The following is an 11,451-nucleotide window of genomic DNA, read 5'->3' on the forward strand; positions in this document are numbered from 1 at the left end:
CTACTCCAGAAGCCTTATTTTTACTCTCTCAAAGTCATTTCTCAAAAAAATCTTATAAATAAATCTTCTATAGTTGACTGATCACTATGTCACTGTCCATTCATATTAGAAGCAACAGACATTACCTTAGCCTTGCATTTTATTTAATGACTATGATGATTTTTCATTACTTGGGGTATTTGTTTCAGCCAATTCTGCATACTTCGGTTCTCACAAATGAGATAAAATGTCTATAGTTTTATTAAACTACAAAGAAAGTAACAAACGTCACCATTAAGGCACAGTTTGATTAGGACTAGCGTCATTACGATAACGTAATGAATTATGAAAGCAGATCCTTACATAAAAGCAAACCAAGCGGCTGGTACACAAACTCGAGCTGAAAACGGATTCATGTTTAGTATAACAGTTGTAGTACTATAAGGGGCTTTTTTTTCTTTTTTAAATAACATTTATAAAAGAAAAGTTCCTTTCTTTCCTTCAATGGTGTCATCTCCTAGAGCTCATGAGGGCCCCAATCGGTCGTTAGTCATGGTTCCAAGCGCATTGTTTTCTAAGCCACCAGCTATGAACCCCCAATGGTCGTAGGCCCGGTTTCATTGAACCCCTTCGCGCCATGGATGCTACGCCACTGGGTAGATATAGATTACAGACCGAAGCAAAATAAACTGCTGTATAATTGAACCCCGACAGTCAATGAGTTGTGTGGTTTGGTCTGCCCCACCACCACTATGAGAATTTCGCAGACGTGACTTTTACCTTATTTAATGAAGGCCAGATTGTATTTTTGTAAACATGTTATATTATTTTGCTGGAATAGAAGATAACGACGACATTACTCGATTGAGAGTGTTAGCGTGCTGTTGGAACAAAATACCTCATGCACTATAGGTTTTAATTCTTTCGGCATGTGTTTATACGTTTATCAGTAATCGAACACCTAGAAAGGATTGCAAAAACTCAAGAGCTTTGGTCATAAAAAAAATGCGCAAAAAATGTAACCAAAATAAAACGAATTTCTATGAAGTCGTATTGTTTTAATGATGGTGATACCGGAATTCAAATGATAAAGGATGTGGAAACATACAACAGGATTGCAAGTTTCGATTGATTGGAAAATATTCAGATGAGGCATGTTAGTCTGAAGCAGCCATTTGCACGGTATGAAAACATACATTCTTCTTGACAGCATTTTTATAGTCAATGTTTTGTATAGAATAACATAATAAAGTGAAGTAGGCAGTGTTGAATCATGGGGAAAATTCTATAAATATAGGAAAAATAAAAGTAAAGTTAGGTTATTTCCTGTGTACATATTTTTAAAATGACTAGAGTAACACCTTTAGTAAAATCACTAAATTTAGAAAGCCTTCAGGATAGAAGACTTAAAAGTAAAGTAGCAATCATACATAAAACACTGAACCATAATCTTCAAATACAAAAACAAAATTTAATAAAATACTCTGAAAGACACAAAGATAAAGGCACACTCCTCTTCCCATATGCTAGGACAAATTTGTACAAATGCTCCTTCTTCCCTAATGCTATTAGAGCATGGAATGGGTTGCCTGAGCTAGCCAGGAAAACCAGTGACTTTGCAGAATTTAAGTCATTGCTTAATATGCATGACTAAATGCATGACGCGTAGGACGTAATCATCTTCTTTTTTGGAGTAACGTCTGTATTATATAAGATAAGATAAGATGTTAATTACATATAAAAAGAAATTTTGCGCAATTTGAAAAAATGAAATTGAACCATGATTAAACTAGATGTAGACCAAAATTTATAATTAAAATATTAAGTTATTAAAATGTATATCAAACGGAAAATTTTATAAGACTATATTATTTTTTTAAAGGTTTGTGTCCATTGCAGACTACTTTTCCCAAGATTAAATCAACTCACTACATCTGTCTGTCTGTCTGGTCAAGATCTAATTAACTAATTGGTTAATTGTAAATTGATTCTTGTGTTTGTTTCTCGACAATGAACAATAAATACAAAACATCAACTTGATCCTAGAATGGGAAGGTGGAGAAATAATTTATAAAACATTTTGACCAGAGAAACAGACGGATTGAGTTAATATAAGCTTGGTAAAAAAAAGCCAAAGTTCTAGTTCCACTATAACCAAAAGCGAATTTTAATATTCTTGAATATAAAAAAAATAATGCTTAATATTAATATAGTATTGTGCAAACTGTTACATTTCATATTAAAGGGAATATAATATATTTGGATCTTTGGCTACAATTATCTGTCTAAATAGAATATTTTTTAACTGAAGTTGTACACCGTGAAAGAGTTAATTGCTTACGTGGAGGATATTTTTAGATACCATTAAAAGCATAGCAATAGAGCCAGCTATGTTGATGGCGGACCAACTATGACATTAGTTTCCTAAAATAAGGTAAAATTTCAAGAGAACTTTACTTATTGTTATAAGTAAATGTTTAAACTTTATGAGTATGTAAATCACTTATTTTATTTGATCTAGAAATTGACTATGTAGTTTACAACGCTCAGAAATGTGTATATTACACTATGTAATTTCCTGACCTTTAAACTAAATTGCTTCTTGCTAGGACACTTGACTTGAGTCAAGGAGTGGCATAGTTTCCCAACAATCAAAAATCTTCTTTGCTTGTCATGATCACGTGACTTTTGAATATCATGGAAGAGACAAAGAGCAGACGGTAAAATTCAAAGATGGCGCGGTTTGAAATGAGCATCTAGGTTTACAACGATGACTCTTGACAATAAAGAAAAGAACACTCATAATATACAATTATCCTATATGCAGAGCAAAGCGTTTAGGAAAATAAAAAAAAACAACAGTTAGTTTAACTATTGTCCGAGAAATTAAAAAAAGAAATGAAATTCTAACTGACTTTTTTAATCAATCCAATTTTATAGAGAACATCTAAGTGTTCTTGACTTTGTGTGGTTTATCCAAAGTACTTAACTACAATTTTGTAAATGGTTTAGTCGTTTTTTTTTCTTCTGAAATGGTGTTTTTTTCCTAACGTTTACGTGATTGAAATTTAATTCATTTTATCTCCAAGTTACAATTCATAGAAACTATATACAACTTGGCCACTGATTGTGAAACAATTACTCTGTATTTATTGTTCAAGAACACAATTATATAAACAAAAAAAAATTATACGTTTAGAAAATTTAATTGTTGAAAAGTGTAATGTTGTGGCCAACAAGTATTGAATTTTTCTACATTAAAGACAAATGATCGAAATTTTTTTTAAAAATGGAAACCCACTAATAATTTTTAATGCATTAATCATATTTTTTGCCATTCTGATTGAAGCTAATAAATAGTCTTCATAAAGCTCATTAAGTTTAATGGAGATTTAAACAATTTATACAAATCATTATTGCAGGAAGACGAGCAGAACTGTGACTAGACATTTGGATTTGACTTGAATTTCTGGCCATGCTTTTTAATTCTTTGTCTATGCACACCTTAAAGCGTGTTGTTTGTGTGTGTTTGTGTGTGTAAAAGTGCATAAATAACAATAAAAATATATCTATAGATACATTTTGAAAACGACAATACCTCCTTAACACATATTATACAGCATTAATTTGGCTCTTAATTACTAATGAATGTTACATTTTTAAAACAGGACTCTTTTTTTTACACTACCTCATTACCCCTCACCCCGAGAAAAAATCCAGGTAAAGCAAATATTGCATAAATGTACTACTAGACATGATAAAATTCTAATGATATCCCTTTAGATCTAGACTTGGAAGAAGACGCGCAAAATGTTCCTGAACATTAAATTATTAAACTCTTTAATGAATGCGGAAATACCCTCGGACGTTATCTGATAAAGATTTTCTAGTCCTCTAGCAACATTTTTGTATTTACTTTGAAAAATTATAACGGTCAAACTAGAGTTTTCTCGGTAGGGTCGCCTACAAGCTAATAATTATTTACCCAGAGATATAATAATAATAATAATCAATAATAATAATCTTTATTGTCCGTATGGAAATTTGTCTTACAATTTGTGCATTACACCAAACAAAAAACATTATAACTATAAGAAACCAAAATGTACATTCATACAGACTCACTCATAATTTACGTGTGACAAAGTTTATACCAGATTGTTCTTATTTAATGATTTGATTGCCAGGGGAACAAAAGAGTGTTTGTGTCTGTTTGTCTTTGCTATCGGTGTCTTGTATCTCTTTTGTAATGGTAAAATCACAAAATCCTGACACAATAGGTGATTCTTTATTTCTAGGATCTTGTTAGCTTTTTTATAGATGTTTGTCTCAAATGGGGTTTGTTTTTTGCCAATGATTTTACCAGCAGCATTTAGGATTCTATAAAGTTTATTTTCATTTTTAATGCTCAGATTGCCATACCAGGCAGTGATATTGAAACTTAAAATATTGCAGATGTGAGCGTGATAAAACATAGCCAAGGCCTTTTTGCTAACATTAAACGAGGACAGTTTTCTTAGTTATCGCAATCTTTGCTGCCCTTTTTTTGCTGATATAATCTGTCTAATTTCTTGGAAAATCTTTAAAGTGTTTTCAAGAACTGTGTCAAGGCTCCATTTATTTTCAATTTTTTACCAATGAAAGTGCAACCTGAATTGTAAAAATCTTACTCTTTATCTACAAAAAAAAAAGTAAATTACATCAACTACAAACGATTTTTTGAAGGCTTTTCTTTTTTTATGTCTAAATATAGCCTACAAGTTAGTTATGTTATAAAGACTTGGATGCTTTTGCTGCTTCTACCTATATAAAAGCTATTACCTATATAACAAACATTTTCAAAAAAACGTTCACTGCTAAATTCTCTCTGATTGATTTCTAAACTTTTATCGAGAAATTGTACGTTGAAAGGCATATGGGCCTAAATTAATTGCCTATACGTGTGGTAAGTCTAAAGAACTATCAAACCTACTTTTTTCGTAATAAAACTTTGTTTTTATCTGCAAGGCTCTATGTCTCATTTTAATCGCCTTATTATTGCAAGACAAGTTTATTTATTTCAAATATTTTTTCTTTTAATGTCGGAAACGAAGTAATCTGAAATATAAAACTTACTTACCAAAACAGAACTACTTTTTGTGGCGTTAGGCTACAAACATTTAAAATGAACAACGTAACACAAGCAATAGGGCAGGTCTTAACAACTATGTTGACCAGACCCACATCCTCTACATCTGGCTACTATATTTGTTGGTTCAAAGCTGACTCCGCGGAACAGTACATGTTTATTTATAGCATGATGTGTTACGTTAACCCGGCCGTGTCCATCTTTGGCTTCACGGCCAACATGATGAGCCTGGCCATTCTCCAGCGTAACGGACTTCACAAGCCATCCAACATACTTCTCTTTAGCCTGGTCATAGCTGATAGCATGTGCCTCATGACCACACTAAACTACGGCCAGATCATTTTGTTTTTCGGACCCAACAAACCTTTTCCCATTTACTGTGGCTTTCAATACGAGGACAGCGTGGGCAACTTTTTAGCCATTTCGTCTGCAATTTTCAACACCATTGGCTGGTGGGGACATTACACTAGTACTATACTACCATTTCTAATTACTCTTGAAAGAATTCTGGCTATTTTTAGACCATTAACCTTCAAAGCGGTTGTAACCACAGCGAAAACTGGCATCGCAGTTATCTGCCCATTTATACTTTGTCTTATTTATACGTTGACTGAAAACTCGTATTTTGAGATCTCTAAAATCAGACTGACCAAAACGGTCAACTGGATAGCTCTGGTGGATAACATTCCCAAGTTTTTCGAGCCGGTAGAGATTTACTTCTTCGACGGTTTTCTGTCGTGGTTCTCTGTGGCGTTTATAACGTTCGGATGCCTTACAATATGGATCAAAGTGAAGAATACTTTAAAACAAAGACGACACCTAACATCTTCTCGGAATAAACTGACTTGGTCGCCCAGGACAACGCGAACATTGATTCTGACTTGTCTCATTTTCTCCCTGACTCGCGGGGCCTGCTCTTTGTTTTTCACTCTGTATGTTTGCTACAATGAGACTCAGATGCACGCCAGAAATCAGTTAGGGCTTTTTCTTTATGCGATCAACGCCTCGAATAGTTTATTTGTCTACATCTTATCCAATCGAAAATTATGTCAGAACTTTAAGTCAATAATGCATATTTCCAAAACAAAATAACATTTTAACATTGAATGCAATTAACAATACAGCTTGCTCTCTTAACAATATATCCACAAATGACATAGTTTAAAACAAATATAGCAGCAAACCTATCTTGATCATAATTATTGCTAGTGGTTAAATATAAATTAAAATAGTTTGACTATCTCTTCATTGTTTTGTTATTTACATTGTTATTTTGTACCAAGAATTTTGAAATAAAAAATTTTAAACTTGATTTTGAGTTATTTTGTTGTTTTATAAAGGAACAATTCACACATTTTGAGTATTTAGCGGAACACTTTGCTTATTTTTTTAGAGAAATTATTATACGTGGTGGCCTACTGGTTAATTATTCCAGTTTGTCGTGGAACACCTCTTCGGGACTCGCGGAACACTAGGGTTCCGCGGATAATACTTTAGGGAACACTGATCTAAATCAATGTACTTGATGGGTGCTTCACTTAAAATATTTATAAAACTTATCTAAACGATACAGTTTATCATAAAAAGGTATAGCAGTTAAAATTGCACACATATTGGAAACACACAACCTTCCTTGAGAGAACCTATAAAACGAACTGAAGAAATGATTGCTGGGACGTCAGGTATGACACCTCAGACTGCCAAACGACTGGTATTAAATCATTTCTTGATTGATTCTCATGTCTCTAACTAGGGGTGATAAAATATTTTCGAGTAAAAAATGCGAAACAAGGATCTTATCTTATATAATACAGACGTTACTTCAAAAAAGAAGATGATTACGTCTTACGCGTCATGCACCTAGTTATGCATGTTAACCAATGACTTAAATTCTGCAAAGTCACTGGTTTTTTTCTGGCTGACTCAGGCAACCCATTCCATGCTCTAATAGCGCTAGGGAAGAAGGAGTATTTGTACAAATTTGTCCTATCATTTGGAACGAGGAATGTGCCTTCATCTTTGTGTCTTTCTGAGTATTTTATTAAATTTTGTTTTTGTATTTGAAGGCTATGGTTCAGTGTTTTATGTATAATTGCTACTTTACTTTTGAGCCTTCTGTCCTGAAGGCTTTCTAAATTTAGTGATTTTACTAAAGGTGTTACTCTAGTCAAATGTGAATATTCGTTTGTTATGAATCTCACTGCTCTATTTTGTGTCTGTTCCAGTTTCTTAATGTTTGCTTGAGTTGAGGGATTCCAAACAGCTAATGCATTTTCTATTATTGGCCTAACCAAGGTTAAATAACATTTTAGTTTTCTGTTCTTATTTGATTTATAGAAATTTGTTTTAATAAACCCTGATGCTTTGATTGATTTTTTGATAGTTTCATCAATATGGGGATTCCATTTCTCAAATATAAATCTAGCGGAAATCTATGTCTATTAACCTAGGTCTAAGTCTCTACTATAACTCATGGTTTTTTCGTGAATGTTTAGATCTACTTGTCAGACTACCCATTTTAGAAGGCTCAGATTATCTAAGGCCGCCCTGTTATGAAGATAGCAAGCGAAACATTGTTCATACACAGTTTCACCAACATTTAAATATGTGAAATTTACTTCAGAATTCGGATTGCATTCGATGATTTGATTGCCAAGGGAACAAAGGAATAGTTGTTAACATCAAGAACTAAAACCATCAAAATATTTTAAAAAAAAACAAGGTTACCAAACAAACTCAAAATCGACCCCCGAAGTGGTCCACCCAGTCCAGGTAAAAAGGCAGGTTTCAATATTTTCAGAAAGAACATCCCAATGAAATTCTAGCAAAGACAAATGACAGGGAAGAATGGAGAAAGAAGGTTGACAGATCTTGAGTGGTGCCCCAGTGATCTAGCAGACCAAAGGATAGGTGAAAGTGAATGAGAAGTTAGATGTGAACCTGGCCTAACATTTCCGTAAAAAAAAAAATTATTTAAAAAATCCTTTATTTGTGTGTTCTATAGCTATATGGTGGCACTACATTTCACGCGATAATGTGAACAACTACGTATTAATTAGTTTTTGCTTTAAATTATGTCCAACTTATATGCATACTAAATAGTTTTTTTTTCTCTTTTAAAAAATTAAACATTTTTGTTTGTAAATGTAGTAATTAGTATACCAGAACTTACTCAACTTAGTAATACAAATATGAAAAAAAAAAATTTTTTTGACAAAAAAAATCAAAAACAGTTAACAATATGGTAAATGGATAATTCCACTATTTAAGAGCCCACTGTGTTTGTTACTTTTAATAGTGAATAGGCGATAAAGTGGTGTATTTTTGTGGGGGGGGGGGGGGGGGAAACTACCTTCATAAGTGATTTAAAAAAATAGATTTTTCGCTTTCAGAAAAGAAAAAAGTAACTATTGCATCAGAACTTTGAATGGTCTAAAATATTATGATATCGGATTTTCACTATCTTTTCTAGTTTACGAGATCTAAACGGGACGGACGGACGAACAGACATTCCACACAAAACTAATAGCGTCTTTTCCCCTTTCGGGGGGTCACTAATAAAAAAAAAATAATAACAATATAAGGGACATAACAACATAATTAGTGACATATCTCTCGTTACTTTAAGATTTATCTCCCTTTCCTACATAAAACAAAAGTAACTGATTGCCACTAGTTAATTACTTAATTGGTTATATTATTTTTTGATTCATGTATTGTCTTCGACTAGAAGAAAGTCATAACTTGTTTCGAGAAAGGAAAGTCAGAGAAACAGAGTTTTGTTCCAGACAGACACAATGAGTTGATATATAGGGCCTAAGCTTTGTTAAACAAAAAAATAGGGAACCTTCATACGTGGGTTCAAAATAGTAGCCTACACAAATAAAACTACACATTATCGATAATTACAATCCTTTAAAATCTCCATGTATACAAATGTACATTTAAACATTATCTATTGAAGTGGTTCTCAAACTTTTTTTTGCCCACGAACCCCCTAAGTAAAAATGCTTCATAAATGCATAGCATAGAACTATCAAATGTTAACAAAAAAAATGTTGAAGGAATGTTTTTAAGATAATAAATTTTGTTTGTATAACTTTTGTTTGTATCACATTTTGTTAAAAATAAAATTTTATAAAATTAATGACTTGGATAAGGTTGGTAAGAGTTATGAATGTATTTATGCCCGGGTCAACGAACAGAAATCTCTAGTCGATTTCTTTTCTTTGTGATGAGTTTCAATACGCCAATGAATCCATGTTGTACTCAATAAGGAGACGGGAAAGCAGTCAACAACTTCTTGACACTGACCCATGATGCAGGATATATATTTGGAATATGTTTTTTTTGTCACCAGAATGTGTGGTATCCTTGTTTAAACATTGGTTTATCGGATAAACTGGTTTTTAATTGTGTTTTACTTGGATTTCATCTTTCTGCGGACCCCTTTCGGTCGTCTCGGGGACCACATTTGAGAACCACTGATTTATTTCATTCAATCTCTATATGGATAAATTTATGTGAATAGTGAACTTGTTGTACCTTATTGTACTTAGGTAACTTTTATGAATACAGAGCCTGGAAATCTAAATAGTGAACATGAGGTAGCTAGGACGTAGGAGAGATCAAGAGTTTCAGTTAGTCAAGTTAAGTCAGAATAGTTAATCAAGTACAGTAGTGGGTAGCAAGACAGTATGTGGTAACAAGACAGTATTCGTACCAAGACAGTATGTGGTAGCAAGACAGTATATGGTAGCAAGACAGTATGTGGTAACAAGACAGTATGTGGTAGCAAGACAGTATGTGGTAACAAGACAGTATGTGGTAGCAAGACAGTATGTGGTAACAAGACAGTATGTGGAAGCAAGACAGTATGTGGCAGCAAGAAGTATGTGGTAACAAGACAGTATGTGGTAGCAAGACAGTATATGGTAGCAAGACAGTATGTGGTAACAAGACAGTATGTGGTAGCAAGACAGTATGTGGTAACAAGACAGTATGTGGAAGCAAGACAGTATGTGGCAGCAAGAAGTATGTGGTAACAAGACAGTATGTGGTAACAAGACAGTATGTGGTAGCAAGACAGTATATCGTAGCAAGACAGTATGTGGTAGCAAGACAGTATATGGTAGCAAGACAGTATGTGGTAACAAGACAGTATGTGGAAGCAAGACAGTATGTGGCAGCAAGACAGTATGTGGTAGCAAGACAGTATGTGGTAACAAGTTGTTGTAGAAAGTTATAGTAAGTTGAATGTAAGAAATCCTTAATTCATAGTGACGATGCATGTCCTTAATTCATAGTGATGCTGCAGGTCCTTAATTCATAGTGACGCTGCAGGTCATTAATTCATAGTGACGCTTCACGTCCTTAATTCGTAGTGACGCCGCAGTGTCCTTAATTCGTAGTGACGCCGCAGTGTCCTTAATTCGTAGTGACGCTGCAGGTCCTTAATTCGTAGTGACGCTGCAGGTCCTTAATTCGTAGTGACGCTGCAGGTCCTTAATTCGTAGTGACGCTGCAGGTCCTTAATTCGTAGTGACGCTGCAGGTCCTTAATTCGTAGTGACGCTGCAGGTCCTTAATTCGTAGTGACGCTGCAGGTCCTTAATTCATAGTGACGCTGCAGTGTCCTTAATCCATAGTGACGCTTCAGGTCCTTAATTCATAGTGACGCCGCAGTGTCTTTAATTCGTAGTGACGCTGCAGGTCCTTAATTCAGTTTTCTGGTAGCACGAAGGACACCTCTTACTTCCAGACAGCGCAGACTCCGCCGCGGAACCCTAATGTTCCGCGAGGCCTCACATTTTAAGGCGTCCCACAAGCTACTGGAATAATTAATTACAGGAATTGATGGAATAATTAATTACTCGTGAATGAATCTCTAAGTAGCCTAAATATATAAACACAGGAAGGAAAAAGATTCTTGGTAACAAATACAATTCTATAACATCACTATAAACTTTGAACTAAGTTTGAACTGATCTAGCATCTGCGACTATAATTTTAAACAAAGATATAATAAAAGATCAACCATTAAATGATTTCTGGACAAGTTTTTCTGAAGAGTAGACCTTCCACACTATTTCAAAACAAGCTGCCTGGTCGTGCGGTTTGCGAGCTGGACTGTCGTTCAGATTTATCGATGGTTCCGGGTTCAAACCTTGCCCGCTCCCATCCCCCGTCGTCCTACGGGAGGTTTGGACTAGGAAGTAATTATCTTCAACTCTGAAGGAACATCCGAAACATGTAAAACATTTTACAACCAAACAAACAAGCTGCCGTTATTTTAATTTAGTTTCCTATAACTTAATTGTTTTTGCGAAGCAGGATTTTCTTGTG

The sequence above is a fragment of the Biomphalaria glabrata genome, chromosome 17, assembly GCF_947242115.1.
Source record: "Biomphalaria glabrata chromosome 17, xgBioGlab47.1, whole genome shotgun sequence".
In the NCBI taxonomy this organism is placed as follows: Eukaryota; Metazoa; Mollusca; class Gastropoda; family Planorbidae; genus Biomphalaria; species Biomphalaria glabrata.